Genomic DNA, 23,953 nt, shown 5'->3' on the forward strand with positions numbered 1-23,953 from the left:
ATTAAATTCAAAGCAGGGGGTTCCACCAAGGCCTTAAGCCTGTTGTGTTTCATTTCATTTGAAGTCATTTAGAAAAAAGAAGTTTTTTTTTAAAATAGGAGTAGCGTTTTGAATGATGAGTCAGGTTGATGTGTTCTTGTTATTATTACTATTACGAGTGTGAGTATGCTCATGACCAAAGGAATTCATGAGTTTTTGTTTTTTAAGGGTTTGTCCTTGACCTCAAATCATAATAATAATAAGTACTAATTAAATGTTTCATTATATCAAAAGCTATTTACTCTGTAAAATAGAAGAGAAAAACAATAAACTCTTGGATAACAAGTAGGATAAGACGTTTTAGAGAATTTAATATAGCCCAAAAATCTAAAAACAAAATTAAATCAGAGATTGCTACTTTGGAATAAATATTAAGGGGAGTGATATAACGAGTATAAAATAAACTAAGAGAGAGCAAACCTACTTGCCACACTTTTTAGTATATTATCAGTTTGTAGAAGCGATAATAAGGTCCGAAGGTAACAACAGTCTCTTTTCCTTCGACATTAAAAAAAGTTATAGCCATAAAATTTACATCAAATGTATGAAGCCTACTTCTTATATAGATTATTAATAGTTTTTTTTTTAATTCTAAGCTCTATCTTGAACAAATTTTCACAAACTCAACTTTATCAAGATTCTAAGAAAATACTTGAAGTAAGAAAATGAAACTTTATGCATTTATTCAACTTTATTTAAACAATTAAATCTCAAAGCGGCCACCTTTGGTGCCCATCATGGTCTCAATCTTAGCCTTGAAGACAATACAAGTCTTTTTACACGTATTCTTCCCACATGTCAGCCACTATTTCTCCACTGAAGCCTTTAGGGTATCAATATTCACATAGGAGATGGTAAATGTATTTCTCTCGATAACCCGAATACCGGGTAGTCTATTTAAATCTTAGCACTTAATCATTCAAAAAATAATGAAGGTTGGGTGATTGAAAATAGTTCATATTTCGATATATTAAAGCATAAACAATGTTTTACAATGCAAAACAAAACTGAGTACTTTAGCTTATGTACAAATCGAGAAAATGACACTTGAACATGATCAACGAATTTTTATTTGCGCACTCCATGCAGTTGGTTGTCTCCAGGACCACCGCCCTAAACGTTGGAGAGGAAGAAGGTTTTTTTTAAAACAAAGATCAATTTGAGCCCGGAGGAGTTAAAGAAAACAGCCCTGGCCAATCCCCTCAAGTACATGAGGGTCAGTACATGAGATCTCGGAGTTTCGCACCAGACTATCCAGAGAGCTATGACAAAATGGCTGAAGAGAGCCTTGTGAGGGTGGAGACGACACCTTTGACACCCTTAATGAAAGAAACCCATCACATCCATAGCAAGACTCTTTTGAATTCTTTTTTTACACTTGTAGTCCCCTAAAAAACCCTGACGCCAACCCCCTTCGACTACAACTTTTGGGTGCATGTCGAGGGGAAGGCCTGCAGTGTCTGTCATCAAAAAAACGAGATCCTCAAACCCACTGTTAGCCAGCACTGGGACGCCATGAAAGAGGAATATATCTGCATCGGGTGGCATGCCTTTAGCCACCACCCGGAGCCACCATCCACAGCTGATCACAAAAATTATTTTTTTGAAGCGAAAAATCAAAAATTACATTTTAAATATTAAATTTTTTTTGAAAATTTTTCAAATATCTTAATTTTTTTATAGAAAAAATTTAATTTAATGTAAATTTAGATATTTGAGATGTACTATAGCCCCTCCATCCCACCCCCTAACGGACGCCCCTGGAATAATACTTACAAACAAAATATTCTTTTAATTTACTTTTTGCGTTCGTATCGAACAGAATAAAGTAATATATATTAATCATAGCAATGTTCATCATATATCCGACAGATTGAGCCAATTTAGATGTTGCAAAGATATACTTATTAATTTCATTACCAGACTTCATCAAATCATTAATGTATTTATTTATCATACTTATGTTTACTGATTGTTTTGCTTTTTGTGCAAAAAAAATGATTTAAAGTGCATACAATATTAAAAGTTATTATCACTTTAAAGAACTTATTTATGTTTATAGGTAAAATGCGAGCAGTTCAAGTGTTGATTGCATCCATACTGATTTCGTTTGATGATACCAAACGTATTATTTATGTTCCACTCATCAATATATTTTATTGTATATAATATTTTTTAATTATAGATTTTGATTGAAAATGTTTCTTTGTATATAGCAAAATATTTATTAATTAATGATGAAAAAAAACAAAACAAAAATATAATATTAATAATCAACTCAAAGTTTTCTTAATTATTAAAAAAAATCCTTATAATTAAAATTCAATATTTTTTTTTAAGAAGGGGAAAAATATATTTTGTTCTTCCAAGGCACGATTTTGATTGATACTAAATAGACAATATAAAATTCATTTACCCCAAACAATTATGGAATATTTTTGATATACCTGACACTAATCAATGTTGTTATTGTTGAGTGTTTGACGAAAGTGTCTTGAGGGTGAAATACGTATACCCAAAATACTTACATATACGTATTCGATAATAATACTTGTGTACCAAATAATTAAGAAAAATGTAAATAGTTTTTTTTTCATTATTCTTACATTTTTTCTTAATGTATTTCAACATGTTTATTTTTCTTTTTTTTAAAAAAAAAAATGAAATCTTAATAATAACTTTGATGTAATTTTCCAAAAGATGTTTATCGAATTGATATGAGATTTTATTCTATACCTATGTACAATGTACATACGTATTTATTCCCTTACTAGCTTATCTTCTCCCCGTGGCTTTTAATGATCATAATAGAAAATTAAACTAATTTTATATATCTTAAGGGCAAATTATCTAATAGAATATTAAAGAGAAAGGTTGTAATGAATGGATTAATATGTACTTATAATGAATTTTGTTAGTAGGAAATAATCCACGTATTTATTCATATTAGGGTGAACCTAATGTCTTGAATGAGTCCAAACAGGTTTAACCTTTTTTGGACTGAGTATGGACCAAATTAAGGAACATTTTTTACATGGACAAGGATTTTGCCTTCTTTTATAGATATATGGGAATATGTCATCTCACGCAGGTTATTGTCTTACCATATGGCAACATCTCCGATCCAACCATAATTTGGGTTATCAGTGCCAGTCCATTCCCACCATTTTTATTTGAGGATAAATCAAGTATTGTATTGTATACTTAACTGTTTATGCTAAAATATAGTTTGAGACAAATAATCATGTATGAAATATTGAATCATAACAGAAAACTTTATAGCTAAGACATGAAAACAATACAATTCTGAACAATACAGAATATGTGGAAGAATATTCACAAGTAGTGGTTCAACATATATATCTGAAAATGGAAACGTGTATATCAATAAGAATTTCTAATGACTCTTTGAGTAAAATAAATTTATCTTTTACTCTCTGAACCATCGAAAAACAGAATCCCTCTGGTTGTCCATTGTTTGTTTAAGTGTCCAGAAGGAAATCAATATGATTCTAGATTTCGAAAACTTAGTGGCGAACTTATTTAATATTTTTCTTTAAAGGTTGCCTATATATTAGTATAAAATATGATTTAATAAAGAAATATGATGTCTTTTAAAATAAATATGTATATGTGAGTATTATACAACCATTTTTTGACATTTTTTAAAAGGTAATGAAAATAATTATTATTTTTAAAATGGTACTTGTAAATGAATTGTATAATACTATCATCCTCTTTTTGATCACTATTCCTGATTTTGTTAAGGTGGAATTGTATCAAATCTTTAAAACAAAACTATGTAATCATTTTACGAATCTTGTACATGTGATAGTTTTATTAAAGGCCTTTTTTTAGAATAAATTTTCTCTGAAATGAAGAGGTAATTGGATTATAATAATTCTGTAATGAATTTTTTAAGTAATTAAACTATATTTTTTGTTTGATCTATTTATAGGCATGATGTCGTTAGAATAATAATTAATTAATATAGTTATTTTAGTTCCTTAGACATTAATTAAACGATAGTTTGTTTGTTTTTAAACCTAAATTCATTCACGTAATATACATTATAATTTTTTTTTTTTAAATCTTAAATCATCCAAGAATACTTCAGCTAATAAAAATGTTTACGGGATCACTATTTTTGAGTTTTTCTGGATGAATTGACGGCGTTGACACTAGGGAATCAGCTATGTAATTCTACAGTTATATTTTTTCTCAACTATTTGTTCCACCCTGTTTATTAATTTCCGCACAGACAGAAAGAGTGAGGATGTTGTCATTCGATATCGGAATCATTTTTATTCATAAGAAGTAAAAGAGTTCGCCAGTATTGTTCTCCAATCCCCGTTAAACCCTTAGATCCCTAGTCTACTGCAGCGCCCCCGACCTCTGAGATATTTCCCTTTTCAATGTGTACCTTATTGTTTGAAAAATCCCAAGTAATAAATGAATGGTAACGGTGGATAGATGAATACGATTATTTCTATCCAATTACCTCATTTATTAAAAAAAAAAGTAAAAACTGCCCGTAGTTTGTAGAAAAATGTTTTGGGTTTTTCAATATACAAAATATTTTTTGATTGGAATATGTATACTTAATTAAAATTAAATTTTTAAAAGTTATTTGTTCAATTTTATAGAAAAATTACGATTCATTACCCCCCCCAAAAAAAAAGAGACCTTCAAAAAATTTCAAAATGTACTAAATTAAATTTTGAAATTATAATTTCAAAAGTAGATTATGTTCAAAATTAAGAATTTGTTGAGTTCTAGTCTCTCCCCAACGTATGTACATAAAATTACATGTATTTCAGACTCTGTTGTGTATTATTTTATTTTTTTTGTTATTTGATATCATAATTTGGCTTATAACTACATAATGTGATATGCTTATTACATAGTTATAATATTCATAATATCTTAAGATGGATGATTAAAAACTTGGAATCCTATTTTTTGTTTTTGGCAATTAACTATTTCTTATTTATTCATGTACTTATTTCATTTATTTGGAAACATAAAGCTTTTAGAGTTTAAAAACAACTTCTATACAGTTTTGGAACATTTTTTATCATTTATTTATAAGGGAAACGAATTATCACTGATTCATTCGAATCAATATTTCGGATCTCACGGATCAGCAGGATAAAAGTTTAATTTCTCACCAATATATTTGTTGGTACAAATTAGTGATGTGCCGCAGGCTTAATTTTGCTGCTTTTTGTATTTTTGAGTTGATAAAAAACATTACTCGTTACCCACTGGAGTTCTTGTTACTCACTGGAATACTCATTACTCTCATGGGTATAAAACTTACAATTATTTCATAACTGATAATTTTGGTTTGATTAAGACAAAAAATCCTTGATTTAGGAGGCTACAGCTCCTCCAGCTCAACCTTTGTGGACAACCCTAACACTTTTTGAACGTTGAAAAATTCGTGAGTCAAAATATCATATTTAAGATAGGATTATTGCAAAAATTTCATTTCAAAAATGTTATTCCCTTTTTTAATTAGTAATAATAAGATTCGCATTCTTAACCAGCTCGAATGAAGCAGCTTTCTTTCTATTGTGGACGCAAAACTTCTTTTTTTTTTAATCCGAATAATAAAAAATACGTTTTGACGATTTACATACTATAATTATATATAAATTATATACTATATTCATAAAACTAGAGTAACAATTTAAGAGTATTACTCTTGATATATATATCACTAGTATAAATTGTTGTAGAGATGTTAGATTATGTTGGATATACTCTTGAAAATATTGCCAGAAGTACATTTGGCGCAAGGTAAATGTTATTTTAACTTTTTGCCTGGCTTTTAAACCCTTTTCCCGCTTTATAGATGATGGGGTTCGCTTGATAAGACAGTTATTGCTTATTTATGTGTACTTCAAAACTGTCAGGCATTTTAGTGTTATTGTGCTCATAGAACGCAAGTAGTGTGCACAGGCGTTTCATCACTCTAATGTCCACATTTAAAAAATAATAATTCTACTATGAAGCTTTAGAAGTAACCACTAAATTATATGAATATATAGTAACAAGCTGACAATTGAAGAAAAGATTCATGCTATTTTTCTAATTCAGTAAGAAGTAAAAGTAAAGACGTTAGCTTCCGAACTGAAGGTCAGCCTAATATCACGTTTCAACCTGAAAAAAGCTGCTGACATATCTTTAGAATTTATACTACAACAAAAATCAGGCTTAGGAGTCAAGAAGAAGATGACATCATGGAATGAGATGGTGTAAGAAAGGTGAAGCATTCATAAAAACACGTGAAGGACCGGTCCTTTAAATTTACTTAACTGGACAGAATAAATATGACCTTAATGTAGAAACTTCCCTTAAACTTTTTAACAAGCTACTCGAAACTCGTGATTGATGGAAGGGATGATCAACTAATCGATCACTTTGCCCATTAATAGGTAATGGGCACATGCTCCTAATTATGTTTTAATAATGAAAAAAATTAAAAACTGTTCAGATTGTCGACTACAAAAAGCTAGTACAATAAAAACTGTTCAGATTGTCGACTACAAAAAACTAGTACACTAAAAACTGTTCAGATTGTCGACTACAAAAAACTAGTACAATAAAAACTACTTAGAATTTACAGCTCTAGCAATTAATGAAAATAAATCAGGTGAGTAACTCTGCAATGGTATAGCAAACTGTTATTATTTTCAATTTATTTCATATTTAATAGAAAATTAATAAATAATCGACAAATTACTTATCGCTGCATCCCTATTTCGAAGTTTGTTCTATAAATTTATAAAGTTTGTAAATGATGTTTTTATATTATAATTCCCTGTCAATTGTTCAATCCCTGGAACTCATCATTCAAAAACTACATTGATTAAGAGTTCAATAATATAACAACTAATTGATTACTTTTTTATTATAAAAATGAAAGACAAAAGGAAAAAAATAAAAATATTTTCATGGAGATCCAAAAGCACTGATAAATCTATTTTCTTTCTCTTCATTAATTTATTTTTTTTTAATTTTAAATTTATCTCACATTTTTATTCTATAGATATATGTACGTATTACTATTTTTATGATGATGATTGTGAGTCCTAGCTAGTAGATGATGATTACCTGAAAAGTCCTTCTTTGTTATGATTACATATTACCAATATTAGATATATTTATTTTTCAAAACAATGTTAATTGAAACAGGAAATTGGTTGCGCCGCCCTTGATGTATATATATATATGACCTGCAGTTTAATTACCTTAATACACACAATAAGTATATAGCTTCGTTTTCCTTATACAATATATAAAGCATAATAGGCATTGATCAGGGGCGTCCGCAGGATTAAATGTATATATAGAGAGATTTGGGGGGGGGGCATTCACAAATAATTATATTTTTTTATAAACTATATTTTTAAGAAGAAAAATTCAAATATTCGTAGATATTCTCGGAAAATTAAATTTGCTGGAAAAAATTTCAAAAATCAAGTGTTCATAAAAAAAAATTGCAAACAATTTTCAAATATTAAAACTTTTGCAAAGCCCAGTTGTATTGAAAAAAATTAAAATATTAAAATTTCTAGTAAGAAGCAAAAATGCCTTAGTTTTGAAGGGGTGCTACAGCTCTTCCAGTCCACCCATTGCAGACAGCCCTGATGATTTATTGTGACTTGACTTGATTTAGCTACGTCAAAAATAAAGAAGGTTTCTATATAAAATATATGACACTTCCAGCATTCTAACACCTTCAAAAAAATAGAGTCATATTTCCAAAGGTGAGGAAAATATTTATACTGAAAGTAGAATTTATAGTTAGTAATGAAAATCATGTGCATTTTCGGCAAAAAAAGAGAGCCCAAAAATTAACATGATAACTAATTGAACAATGTTTTAGAGGAGAGCAACTTCGCTGTCATGAAGGTTCCTTAAATCAGTCTCGATCTATCTGAAATAAATAAATAAGGTTACTGGTAAGGATGACACTGACGTCGGTTCTAAATTCTACTCTGAGTCCAACAAAAACTTACAAATTATAAAAATGCAACAAATTCTCAAGCATATTATCTGCCAATTATCGGGACATAAGAATGTTCAATTAGGTTTTGAATATATTTGAATGTGATAGATAAGAAATTTCACGCCTCAGGAGTTAAATGATAGTGACCCCAGCTGAGGAAAAGAGAATTCATTCATCAGATTACCAATTCAAAAAACAGGCTATCTAAAAAATACACTGGATTTTTAGCACTATTTCAAGTTTTTGAATATTTTCATCCAGCCTTCAGATTTATTTACATAGTTCATTTACATTCCATAGTATTAGAAACTATTTTTTAGTCTAGAAAAAGAAACCAATCAAGTCCATGTCAAGTTGCAAGTGTTTGATTGTAAGATCAAGTTAAGTTGAAAGTCTACCAAATTTGGACTCGAGTCTAAGTCGAATCGAAAGTTCCCACCTCTGTCTATTTCAGCTGAATAGAAAAAAAAATATTATAGATTAACAGTGCAAGCACCACGTTAAAAAAATTTATTGAAGTGGCCAATATTTTCTCCCATAAGAAATTGTAAAATAAGTCAAAAAATAATTTGGTAGTTTGAGTATTGGGCCTAAATTATATATCATTATAAAATAAAGGCTCTAAACTATAGCTAAAATTATTGATTATCTTAATTCATCCCACAAATTTGAATACCAGAATATAATTGACTTAAATCGGTCTATGAATGTGTGTCCTCGTATACAGGGTGAATCTTATTTACATAGAGGTACACATTTAACTATTTTCAATTTTTCAAAAGTAAAATTTAATCGAAAAATTTTGTGAGGACATTTATTTAACGAAATCATCTGAAAATAGTGCTCAGCACAACTTTTATTCAATATGTGAGCTATCATTCCTAATAACTGCCTCAATACGAGGCCTAAATCCCTTGAAGACCTTGACTACCATATTTTTAGTAAAAAATCAAAGAAGAGAAGAGACTGTAACACACAATCTCTTCTCAAGACGTGCCTAGAAAGAGTAGTCCAAGGGGTTGCGTCTGGAGAGGAGGAGGGCCACATGTATAGGTCCCAAAAGTCTGAAAAGTGATATCTAAGAAAGGCCTGGGTCTTGGCGGCGTAATGACAAGAAGCTTCATACTGAGTGGAAAAAAAATTGTTCCAAACTTTTTTGCCCCACATTAGCATTTTCTAACCTAGAAGTTTGATGAAAGCATCTGAAATGGGCCGCTCCTTTCTCTCTACAAAAGTAGGGTGGTACACTTTACGTGTGCTGCCCACTGCATTTTTATTCTGAAGACAAGTCGCACAGAAGCTGAGACATTGTTAGATGTTTGGTTATGATGTAGCAGCTGTTCTTGCTCTGTTCAGAAAGAATATGTCAAGTTGTCCTTCTCCGCCTTTTTCCACCAATGACATTCCGGATTGTAAATAATGAAATCTGCACCACTAGATAAGATCATCCATGCATATGAAGTAAAATAATATTGGTTCTTTTCTTGATTATTGTCTAGATTGTTTTTTCTGTTGATGGGCCAGATATTCTTGGTCAAATCCATATTATCTAGGGATAGGCAAGTTTGATTTAGAAGCCACTGTATGTTCAAGTTGTTGTTGTTAAGAGAGAAAGATAATTATGAATGAATTGAACATACATACATTCATTACTATGTTACATAGGAACAAAATGAATCATAAATTATAATAGGATTAGATTTATTTGGATGTTTATTAAAAGATTAAGTAAAATAGGTGGAATAATTATTACATACATACTTAGGCATTACAAACGCATAGAACATGACTTCATACATGAAATAAACTAAAATAGTATAGTGTATATTGTACGTATATTTAAAGGGAGAATGAATGTATTCATTTATAAACTAAACATAGGTACAATGAATTAATTCTTTTTGGTATGTTCCTATTGCTCTTTCTCTCCCTGATTTCAATAATAATTCAATAACCTTCTAACCACTCCTTTACAATTTATATGTACATTGAAATAGATCAAAAAGCTTGACATAACATCACTGAATCACATTTCTCTTCAACATTTTAAAAGATATCTTTAACATATTCCTCTTCTTCTTTTTTTTTTGTCCCCTTCACCTTTCAAAGTTAACCAATGTCGAAAATCTTTCAAAGGATGTAATAATTATAATTGTAAAAAATATGACCTTAGACAAGACAGTATTTTTGTAGTTACAACCTGAAGAGTGTTTTTGTTTGTTTTTTTATAGCAAAGTTGTTATTCTTTTTCTATATTTTGAAGAGAAAATATCTAAATATATAATAATTTCTAGCGCATAAAAAACGCCGAGTAAGACCAAGGACATTTTTAAAGCAATTGTAGTCAAAGTTAACTTATTAACTTGTAGAAGTAAGAAATCAAGAAAATTGTGTATCAATCATCGTGTCAAAACTGATTATGCATACTTGTAGTGTAAAACACTTGCAATTGAGTAAATTTAGGGATATATGTACATGTGCCAAATTTTTGAGGCCCCATCTAAATTGAACACAAAAGTCCCACCATTTTCGATAAATTATGTATTTATCAATCAATTTTCATGAATTTATAAAAGAATATGAATAAATATATATTAATCATCCAAAATTTACAATAATGGCAATGTACATATGCTCAAATATGGCGGATACATAAAGTTTTACTAAACTAATTCAATTGATAAGCTGAGGTACTATATTATATTATTTCTGAAAATGATGCCTCTAAGAGAGTGTTCTAAAATTTAGAACGTTTTTCAAGGGCATTGTGTCTCATATTCAGGAAAGGTACAACTCTAATAATTTTTGTCTTTCAGTCAAAAATAAAATATTTTTGATCTTATACTTAAAGACTTAAAAATTTGCAATCTTGTATAATCTAGTTTTATTAAATTAATTAAACCACTAATTAGAAACTAATCACTAGACTGTTTAAAGATCGTTTGGTGAGGCAAAATAAAGTGCTGAAAATAAAGGCGTAACGAATTAATAAATGTTACTTAAATACATATTCATGGAGTTTGAAGGCGTACCTAATTATTTTTATTGAGTTATTCTAACAAATTACATTGGAGTATTAAATTAATATAGGAGTATCAACACTTTGAGCAGGAAGCTAATAAATCATTTTTACTATTATCATTTTAACCGATTTTGGTAGATATTTAAAGTAGTTTCGTATAAATAAGTGGTTCTCAAAATTAGGTACTCAAACTCCTTTAGTGATACGCAGAGGTTGGAATAAGGAGAGGATATTATTTTTTTGTATAAATTTTTAGAAAGGAAACAAACAATGTCTTTTAAAATATGTAATTAATAAACAAATAAAATGATTTTTGCTCACCATTTTCAAATTAAAAATTTTAAATAAGGAACTATGTATTAAATACGTAAGCAAGTAGAGAAGGGGAGAGGTTTTGAAATTGCAAACATACAAAGGTGTGGTCTGGAGCCCCCGCCTCCTCAGTCTAAGAAATTTTTTGCTTTTTACTGGATTTTTTTTGTTCGGGATGAAAAAATTATACGGAAAATAGGGTTAAAGTATTTTTTTTTAAAGATTTATTTTCTAGAAAAAAAAGCCATTCGGGCAAATTATGCTACAAAGTATAAAATGTAATATTTGAATTTTTTTTTCTACAAAATTGTATTTTTGTGAATAATTTTGAATTAAAAAAAAAATTCCAAAAAAGTAAATTTTATGCTAATAGATTTGGATACTCCAAACTTTTTTCGAAAAAGTTTAAAATTTATAGTTTGCAAATTTTTTTGTAAATAACTATGGATTTTAAAAATTGTTATCCAAAAAAATGTAATACTTGAAATGTTTTCCCAAAATTTTTGAATTTTTTTTTCCAAAGAATTTAATTTTTTAAATTTTTTTGAGTAGCTATGTATTTTTAATGTGTATCATTAATACTTTGTATCTGGTCCATTATAAAGATACTTTCTCAGGTGGTAGGCAATTTATAATGTTTGAAAACTACTGACGTAAACTATCCACAATTAACTTAAAACATTCATTTTTTTTCCGTTTGTTCATGGATGTTAGAAAATTGATATCTACGACTTGATTTTATAAACATGTTATTACTTTCATAGAATTTTTAAGTTTCAATGAAGACGTCTTATGGAGCTTAATTATTTTCAAAAAGTATTTTATATTTGATCACGTATCTTCTCAATAGGACTTATCAGATGACAAAGCACATAAAATCATAATTCCATATTGTTATGATTCTATTTTTATTGCATATAGGTAATTAACATTTTCAATCCTAATAAAATTGTTTTTTTTTTTAAAGGACGGTTTCTTTAAGGAACGGTAAAGATGAGATGCAAAGGATGAGTCATTCCAATCAAATGACACTTGATGATGTTATCTCTATGAAATCAAGAAACAATTAACAATCAAGGGATCAAAAATATAATTACCGAAAAAGTATTTCATTACCAACATATTATGTGGCCCCTCAACACAAAAGAAACTATAATATTTTTTCTCAAAATTGTGAATGAAATATGGTCCACTGAAAACTTAATAACTAATGAAGGTTGAGTGATTGAATTCATATTTCGATAGATTAAAGCATAACCAATTAGTTACAAAACAGCAAGAGATCTTGGGGTTTCCTACCAGACTGTCCAGAGAACTATCAAAAAGTTGGAAGAAAGAACCTTGTAAGGGGGGAGAGGCCAACACTTTTTTTTTTTTTTTTTTTTTTTTACACTTTTATACCCCCTAGAGCCTTTATACAAAGTCCCTCGACTAGACCTTTTAGGTGCATGTTGAGAAGAAGGCCTGCAGTGTGCGTCATCCAAACACTGAGGCCTTCTATTTCACTACAGCCACCACTAGGGCATCATGACAAAGGACTACATCTGCAGCGGGTGCCAAGCCACCTGAAAGCTTACTATGTTTTATTTCTACCAACAAATTATTCTTTTCAATTCTTTGGGGGCACCCAAAATTGTACTTAGAGTAGATTTTTTATATAACTGAAACATGTTGATAAAATATTGGGATCTTTATCTATTTTTTACATACTCAAAGCTATGGTGCGTGGTTATGTGATAGATATAGTTTGTAAGAATATTTTTGAAATCATAAAAGCCTATGTATTTTACCTATATTTTCTAAACAAAAAATTTATTTTTTCGACGTTTTTTTTTGTTATTATAAAAAATTTGGATGTCGTTTTTGACGGAAAATAAATTATAGAATTTTTTAAATAACTATTCATGATTTCACAGAGTAGTAGTAGTATAGTTAACTAATAACCAAATCGTTACCAGTAAACACAAAAGCAAGGTAAAAACATTTTTCTAAAAATCGACACTATATTACCAATTTTTTATTCTTTGACAAGTGATTGCCCATATACATTAACATATCACTTCTATTAATCTTTAGGCGATAAATTGTCGTTAAAGTAGGAAAAATGTATTGTGGAAATAAAATAATTATAAATTCATAGATTAGATGTGAAATACTATATTAGGGGCTGTATAAGTTTCTTAATCAAAAAAAGGTTTTACAATATTACTTACATATATTCTTGGATATCCCAACTTATCCCAGAAAATTGAATACAAAGCATATAATTGTATGAAACTGTATTTATACTATTCAATATTGTTATTAGTTGGATCTCATATGTGGCCCGTTAGCACAAATACAAGCTAAAATAATTGCGTCTGGATTAAATTTCGAGGGTTGAAAGCCAAATTGTCGTAACTCAAATATAAATTTTACATAATATAGCTTAAAAACTCAATTTTTTCATTATGAATAATAATGCTTTCAATTTAGACAATTAATCATCGATCTGAGAAAATCATTGATAGATTCTGAATTTCTATGTTTTGAAATATTAACATAAAATAGTAGACTTCTAGGATGGTTTATTGACACTAATACTAATATATGTAATTTTTGAAATTAGAAAATTTGACCCTCAAACCATAATTTGTACACTTAGATAAGTTATCATCGATTTCTAATCAGCCATTATACTGATTAACAATTAAAGAACCTCACCTCCTTCGTTGCAATACTCTTTTGTTTGAGTCTTGTGAGTTCTTTTGAACTCATTTATGACACTTTTTCCTCCATTACCACCCTGATGACATCCCCCTCGACTACATTTTGGTTACATGTGAAGGAGAAGACCATCAGTGACCTTCATCCAAACACCAAGGACCTCAAAGCCACATTTAGCCAGCACTGGGGCCTCATGACTGATGACTACATCCGATGTGGGTGGCATGCCTTCTCCGTGGAAGCCATCATAGGCACTAAAGATGGCTAGATTAATGATTAAGAGAGCCCAGACACACATTTATATACTAATTTTGTTGAAATATCATTGTTAATTAATAAATTATATATTGTTGAAGTTTAAAATTCAAAGTGTTCACATTTTAATGGACCACTCTATAGGTATGTAGGTAGATATGTCAAAGTAACAATAAACATCAGTTATTTATCTTCAAATACGCAATCAATAATATTGTATACACTTATGACTCAAATATATAAATATAAAAGCCCCAAAAATATATCTTTAATAAACATGCAACGGTTCATTTACGTATAGATATAATGTACATAATAATTTGTGTAAATATGTATTTCTGGGCAACAGTGTTTATGTTATAGGTACTCCCTGCTCAATAAGTATGCATCAAAGTATTTATACGCAAAGGGGGGAAACCAGAAATGGATATTATCTGCGTCAAAGGTCTCTTTTTTTGTATTAACAAAGTATATACATTAGGTCGGTTTGTTTTGCAACTTTTTTCAAATTTCGAATACAACTGATGCGGAAGAGTTGTCATCCCGTACGACAATAACTTATGCAAAATTTCATTGTTCTATAATAGATATATATTTCTAACCTATAAAAAAATATCAAAGTTATTTTTTAAAATCCCTTTGAAGCACAAAGAGAGAAATTTAGTTGCTCTGCGTTCAGTGCAATCCTTTTTTATAAAAAGTACAATTTCAGATAGGCAAGACCAAAATAGATATTCAAATTACCTGACATTATTTTTCTTGTTTGCTTCATAGAATGATTTTAGCAAATAGTTGTTAAAATATTTTATATAAATTACAAAATTATCTATCAAATTTTTGTTTATCTAAATAATTATTCATTAAATAAAGATATTATCTATTTTTTTCAAAAATTGAGGTTGAATAACGTATATATTATACATTGGTACTTATTTTACTCTAGTCCTAATCGAAACTTAAAAAAATAGAGAAACAAACCACCCTAATGGACATAAATATAAACAATTCCACTGTTTCTAAGAATACACAAATAAATAACTCAAAAAAAATGGGATTCTTAGAAGTGTCTCATCACCTCACTTTATGAGTTTTTATTTTTCCTCTAATAATTTATTTATTGCAGTAGATGGAGTAAAAACATTTATAATGGAATAAAAATAAAGTATTTAAAGTTATTGCGCTTTTCAAAAAATTGCAATACTCCTTCATGTATCTACATATGTACACGGGATTGCATGAATATTATAGGCAATGTACATATACGTAATTATGTTTTTATTTGTTTGTTTATTGACCATTACTATATAAAGTTAGATCCTACAGTTATGTGGACGAATAGAATGTTCTAACATTGTTCTGAAGATGTTTTGTGAATTTCAATAGTTATTATAGGTAAGGTTACACCCGGTTCAGGTTCTACAATTCTATCAGCTTTGAACTTACGTCTTTCTTTTGCCGGCCTCAGTTCAGCTATTGGTTCAAACTAGAGATATGAGGTACTGCCCACACGCTTTCATTTATCCCGACTACTCAATATCGACTTGTGGTTTGTTATTTAGCTACCACGAGGGAACAAAAGCGACTCAAATTTAGTATGTGGTATTATACTCAGAAACGAAATATTGGATCTGTAACTCAATTCGACTCGGAATTCTGCGGTCTTAAGGATGAAGAAATAAGCAATTTGATGAAGTTTTGATTTGTGATATATCGTAAATCAAAGAAATTATAGGAAAATAAAGTAATAGATCATTAAAAAGCTATCAAATAGCTATTAAAGCTTAATTTACAATTATTTTAATGAAATATAAAATAACCATGGTTTTGAATATTTTAAGGATGGTATCTCTCGATTTTTTTTTTGATTTTAACTAGTACATAACTTATTTACGAGGTTGTTTTAAAAGTACATACAAAGTGTAAGAGAGGACTCTAGTGGTGTGTATCGAGGTGATGTTTATTTATTATCATCTTTTGGAAGAACATACACCAACTTTCAGCCTGATTGGTCTATTTCTTTCTGTTTGTCATTCGTTTGAATCGAGGAAGGGGAGAGATTTTCAAAAAATGTACGAAAAAGAATTTCGTATGTTGATTAAACATTACTTTATGAAATGCAAAACGCCTCCAGAGACTAAAAAGAAGCTTGATGAATATTATGAAGATTCTACACTTTATATTAGAACAGTTTATAGGTGGTTTCAAAATTTTCGAATGGACCATATGTGTACAAGTGACACTAAGCGTTCTGAACGCCGTGTGATGGATGATGGATTACAGAAGAGTGAGGAGATGTGAAATTTCTGGTGCTGTGGGCATCTCAAGTGGAACCCTATGTCCATTAATTTTACAACCACAACTGCTGAGGTGTGAGCTGATAAATTGCCGTGATGCAAAAGAACTTTTTTGTGGGTCAATCGTGCCTGTTTTCTTACGGTCCAATAAACATGAATAATATGCATCTGTAATAGTTTTACCCTTTTCCCGATAGTCGTTGAGGGTTATTCCTTGCCAATGGTCAGTCGTCATAATTCCTCGATTCAGACGCATGCCAAACAGAAAGAAATAGACCGATCTGGCTGAAAGTTTGTGTGTAGTCTTCCAAAGGATGTTATTAACTGAACATAATCGTGATACGTGTCAGTAGTGTAGTCTATCGGACTTTGGATGGACTTTTCAAACGACTCTCGTATAAAAATTATAACCACATTTATTTAGTAAAAAAAGAAAATAAGATGATATTTATCACGCTTTACATATAATAATAAAGAATAAAATACAAAAATATGTAAATCCACAACATTACTTTTAATTCGATTAATTTACCACTTTAATTTTTTCACAATTTTAATATTTTTTAATATTATAAAATACTTCTAAATCATTTAAAAAAGTGTTAAGACCACCAACCTTAAAACTTTAGGGTCAAAGCTAAGGTTAACTATTTTTTTCATAAGAAAAATTTAAAAAGATTATAACAATTATTATTAAGTTAATCGATATATTTTCATAATTGATTTCTACTTACCTATCATTATTTTAATTTACGATATTTCACACATCAAAAATTCATCAATCCTGATCTGTTTCTTTAAAGTATTTTTTTTTATCAAAGTTGATGATTTTTGAGTTTCATAAAATCAAGATTATTGAGTTTTTAGTAAAATTGAAAATTTTAAATATTCACCTGACTAATGTTATTGCTAATGTTTATATATAAGAAAATAATTATAATCCCATAAAAATAAAATTTTAATTTTTTTTTTTAAACATTTTATTTTGGCACATTTTCGATGAGGCGATATGTTTGCCTCACTAGAAGGTGATTAAAACAAAATTCACATTTTTTTTCTCTTTAATGATCCATTGATTATATATTTACAATTGTATAAATCAAATTTTTTAGTCAAAAATTTGTTAAACCTTTATAAATGGAAGAGTTGAAACCTCATTTTATAAAAATGCGAAGCCTGGCATAATAAAGATAAGCCTTTTGAATATTTTGGTGCCAGTCCTTGGACCGAAATTTTATTGTTTGTAAATACTGGACCAATTTTTTTAAATATCAAACTATTTCCTAATTAAAAAATGAATGAGAGTATTAAAATCTACTTGGCATAATAAAATTAATATTCTAACCGAATTTAATGAACGAAAATTTCTATTTATAATCTACTTGCCCTTGGGTACAAATTCCATTTTATGCTATATGTACTAAACAGCCCCAATTCCTCAAAAAAGAGTTTTTAACAATTTTCAACGGCTAAGTCCGAATTTTAAATGAGATTGATTTCTTTAAGAAACAATCGAACCGAATTTTTTTTAACCGATTCAGACCGAACTTCTTTAAGGGACCGAAGGAGTTTGGTTCAACAAAACTTGTATTGACTCAGGCTGGTAAAGATTTCCAGATCGTAACCCAACACGACATAAATTTTTGATACAATCAAATAAAATCAAACTAGATTATGATATTTTAAATTATCTTGGAAGAAAAAATTATTGGATTGGATACATTATTTGTCTACTCTCAGCGATAAAGGAAATGACAAAGAATTAATCTAACATTAGATTATATAAATGTATTATAGAAATGGAATTAATGAATAGTTTTTATCGCATAGTCGTAGCAATAAAACTTTAAGATTCAATCAATACACAATATTAATGCATCAAGTCTGTTTTCACAAAAAATATTTTAATGTATTAAAATTTGTATTATTTTTATACATAAACCATTTTGACAAAATTTAATCCTATATTAACAATGCCAATAAACGGAAAAGTTCGAGATTTAAAACTCAAAAATTTAATTTTTTGGATAACAAAATATATTGTTTTTTGGATGCGTCAAGAAAACTTATTTTCATCTATATTTTTATCTCATACTTTAGTCAAAGACATCCAATTAAATGAGAAAATGATTGAATGATTTTTCAGATGACAACATTTTCTTTTAGTTATCAAACATTGAAATCTATTAAAATTATTGCACAAAACCCTATACATGATACATAACTCAGATATGATTATTTGTAATTATTCAAACTTATATAAATGCCCAATTAATGACCAAAAAATGAAGAAGTTTAAATATTCTACATATGTGATACTTCAATTCAAACTGACTTAGGGGGAAAAAGTCAACTTATATTTTTACTCATAAAAACACTGATGACATCTGATCGACTTATATATTGAAAGCAAAGTATAAAAATTCCAAAGACAATTCCTAGGTCAAATGGAGTAATTGTAATATAATGGGGGATGTTTACTTATACTTCATTAGTGCACCTCAATCTGACGAATTAAAGGATCATATATTTTTTTTTAATATGCTGGGGAAAAAAAATAATTTTAAAGATATTATCCTTTCTATGTTGTTGCTAGCACCTTATATCTATATATTATCTATTTTATGTTATATAAAAAAAAGGATTTCCACTATTTTTCTTTTCATAACCTTCTCGTTATATCCATAGCCCGGCTAATGATTTGAACAGCAAACATCGTTAATTTGCAAACGATATTGATGGAGTAATCGTATTACTATTATAAATTGTTTCAAGGTAGGAACCAAATAGCGATAGCTACAATAAATGTAATCCATTACAAATGACTAATTAATGAAAATTATTGGAGCATTCTTAGGTATAAAATAATTATAAGCTACATTTATCTGCTGTTATAAATATATATTTATCCTTCATTAAGAAACGTGTGTAGTATATAATGTACAAAAAGGGGTTTTGGGGCAGTTTGTTCATACATGGGCGTTAGGCTGGGTCGTACTTTTCAATTTTTCGAAAATCAAAAACCAATAGTACTTTTACTGGTTTTTTTTTTAAATATACTTCAAAAATGTAATTTCCAATAAGATAGGATAACCCTAAGTATATCAATTTCACTTTGAAAATAGAGAAAATGCGAATTTTTTTTCTATATTTTCTCTAATGGCTTTCTTTATATAATCTATAGATATTCATAGCAAGAGAATTTATATTTATCTTCCCTGGTGTGAAGAGTTCAATTTTGAAGAAATTTGTATCATAACTTAACATTAAGTTAAGTAATTTTACGATTTGATGACGCTATACTTGGCGTAATTAAGCCCCATTGGTAGTTTAAGTTAACTTTTAAATATTTTATAAATCCATAGCCAAGTCCTATTTCAACATAGTTTACATAGACTTTACATTTGTTAACATACACAATAATAGAGTTATGAATTAATTTAATAAAACGTTATCGTAAATCATTTACAAAAAAAAAAAAGGATAAGAGATTGGGAGCCAATCTCCTTTATTCTCTTCAATGTAAGAATCGACTTTACTAATCTGGTGATGAAAGCAATGGGCAGTCCTTTATGGTTAAGATCAAGCAAGAGTATTATGATGTTGGTTGTGAGCCTGAAAGTAATTACTTTATAGCAGATAAAGCAAACAAGGAAAAATCAAACCCTGCACAAATCGCATAGTTAATAATTATATACATAGTTAAATGAAAGGGGGTTTGATAAAAAAGTCATGACCATCGAAGGAGACTCAACAAATGTGAGCATTGGTGAAAATGCTGGAGTTATGTAAAAACTTTAAATACATTTTGGGAGAAAACTGGTCTGATTGGAATCTAGTTTACATTCTAATAAACTTTTCTGACCCCATCTAATTCATTCCCTTGATGGCTCAACTCTATCTGATAACAAATTATCTGGAGCAATAGGAAAGCGGCTAGACTTGGATACTGGCTTGGATATCAATCCAAACTTTCGCGGAATCTCAATTGACCCACCGCTAATCAAACTTTGTGCTAAGGTTATTCAAGATTTATGTACAGATCAACACTACGGTGTTGAGATCGTATTGGAGATCGTATCAGTTTATTGCAGCCGCAGGATCACCACTACTAAAAGAAATTTAAGACTCTGGGTATCAAAACATGGAATGAAGGGGAAAATATAAAAAATGTGAGACTCATAGTTGAGTTTATAATTGGTGTGTATTATCCATATTGGTTCAATAACAAGGTTGGATAGAAGGCCCAAGAAGGCAGGTCATATTTCAACTTAATTCTCTCAAGTCCTAGAAAAACTTGATTCGTGAACTCGTCCAACCAGATAGTTAAAACATCTGGTTGGTATACTCTCAGTGCTCTCAGATCCTACGAGCTCTGATTTGCTCCGATGATCAGAAGTAGAGAACCATAGGAGTAAAAAGAATCCTGGTGATCAAGAAAGTTAGAAGACGAAAGGTAATCCGGTTAGCTTATCTGTCAGGATCAGAAAACCCCATAATAAACAATAGGGCTTCTAGCATCATTTACTTGATCAACTGGTCTGAAGGAGTGTTGGAGCCACCTTTACCTGCTCCTTAATATCTGGCGAGTTGAAAGATTTATCGAAACACGAATGAAAGTGTTAAAATGGCCATCCTAAGCAAAAAGTTGTGAGAGGGCTGTTAAAATGGTCACAACATCTTTTTTGTAGTATTTCTTACAAAGATGGAGCAATTAGGACTTAAAAGGGAGCAGGAGACAGATGTCAAAGAATGATAAAAAGCAAGATCTCCATATCCTTCTTAAATTAAATATATTATAAGAAAGATCTACTAAAAGAAAAAGTTAAAAAATTTTAATCGATTCAAATGTACTTTAAATATTTTCATCATTTAATCAAACTAAAATATTGTTTATAAATTATTCTGGTTTATATATGTTTTCCTTCTATTAGATGTTAAGAATCAAATTAAAAAAACTGATAAAATGTAGCATCAACAGATAGGTATCATAAGGTTAGTAATAAAAGTATATTTTTCTATTTATTCTACTAACAAAAAGTGTTAAAACTACTGCATATTTATCTTTTTTTAAGGTCCACAAATAACTAGCTTAGAATAATTTAAGACTATAAATATACATTATTTTAATACGAATATCTATAAATTACATTTAAAAAAGGCAGTACTAAATAATATAGGGAAAAAACAAATTTTCTCTAATTTTCAAAAGAAAATCGATATAGCTTATTTGAAATTTAGATAAAAAAACACTAACGGTTTTTGATTTTTGAAAAAATGAAAAGTACGACTTAGCTTAATGAGCGTAGTGTGGGGATAAAAGATGTTTTGTTTTTTTTTAATTTCAAAAATACTTGTGAGGAGTAGTTCACAAAACCATGATTATATCACAAAATATTCTTCACTTTTAAGGAAAGGCTACACAATTTACCTCTATTATTTCATATATATATTATTGTTAATCTTCTATCTTATAAGCGTTTCATATATGTTAAAGAAATAAGGTTTTGATTATTTTAAAATTTGCCAAATACAAAAATTGTGTGTTTGCTATACGATTATTCAAATAATATATTCAATCCGGTAAAGAATGTGAGCAAATATTGAAAAACAAAACTCTAAGCAGTAAATACTTTTTCTTAATTTTTTTTCTCCCCCCAAAGTTATTACACACATATTATTAGGTCAATTATGCTCAAACATTGGTAGGAGCAATTACTTTTTTTCTTACATAGTTTTGAGCAAAACTTGGAATGTTTGAAAACAAAAAAATGTGAATTCAATTCCATTTTTTTCCCAGAACGCCCATAAAGGAAGTGGTAGAAAATTAACTCTTAAAAGATTATTTATTTGAGGCAAATATATATTTGCCATTAAGTTGAAGGCTTTGAACTGATTATACATATTTGCAAAAAAAATTATTTTTTTACATGTGGCATTTTTTTTTGTTCTTTTGTGAAGAAGCTTACTGCAGAAAAAGCAATGGTCATTTGAGAATCAAATAATATTGTAATACAGTTTCTACTAAATGTACTTGATTTGAGCCTCATATATGAAATTCAACATTTTTGAGGATAAAAATGTTGTCAACTTACAAAATTAATAATTATCTTTCTTTAAATAAGTAATAAATATATTTTCTAAAAAAGTCATCCAAATACTATATTTCTAAAAAAATCATTCAAAGGAAAATTAAAAGATTTTAAATTACTTTAACTATAAAAATTAAAGCCCATCTTTTTTTCATAAGTATTTGATTATCGTTTGACGAAACTTGAATAATTATAATATTAAATTTATTTTAATTTCCCAGAAAATTTAAAAAATTATCTAATTGCCAATTAAATGCACATGAATTAAGTCAATGGTTAACCCTTTAAAAAATTATTGAACATCAAATCAAACCATTCTATCTTGTATTGCAATATTCAAACTCTCTCATACCTTAAAAAACGGATATTAATCAATACAAAGAATGCCCTTTTTTTAAAGTTCAATCTAAATTAGACTGTCCCAGTTTCGAGAGAATTATTTTGTTCCCTAAACAAAGACCTATTCTGTAGAACATAATAAAAATTGCTTTTGCCAAAGTTAAAGGCATTTCAGGCCATATTTGTCGTGGTACAATCCATTTTAGTTTGAAAAATAAGGCTTTTTTTTTATTGATGAGTGTTGGGTATATTAGTAAACATATTGTGACTTTGTTTTCAATAATATAAAGGACCTAAGATGTGCTCAATTATTTTCGATTTCACTGTTTTGTTAAAGATAATGATTCAGCAACTATCACTTCAACATATTGTAAATTTTACTACATTGCTTCGCTTGATCATTGATTTAAAAAAGGAAACTGCAATTCATTGAGCATATCTTAGATTTGAGACTTCATTAAAATGGTCTCTACTACGTCAAAATCCCTATTGAAGCCTCAAAACATACCAAATTCAGTTTGTTTATTATCTTCTCGTTTTTTTTTTTTTTTTGGGGGAGATTAATTACCCAAAATTGGGACAGTCCATCATACATATGTACACCTAGAATGCAGTTTTTATGCATATTGCATTCATTTACATAGATACATTGTAATTGGATTAAATAGTTGTCCAGGAAGAGGTACATAGCCACATGTGTAGGTATGAGTGAGTGTTGGGAGTCATGAATAGATGTAGTGCATGTAAACTGATGCAACACCTCCATCAAAATTGTTTTCCATAATAATATATATGATCCATTACGTGTGTACTATTAGAGTGGGTCTTGTTCGTTTTTTTTTTTTATGCAAATACCATTGAAGCCATAATTTGA

Source organism: Lepeophtheirus salmonis, chromosome 1 (assembly GCF_016086655.4).
Source record: "Lepeophtheirus salmonis chromosome 1, UVic_Lsal_1.4, whole genome shotgun sequence".
Lineage (NCBI taxonomy): Eukaryota > Metazoa > Arthropoda > Copepoda > Siphonostomatoida > Caligidae > Lepeophtheirus > Lepeophtheirus salmonis.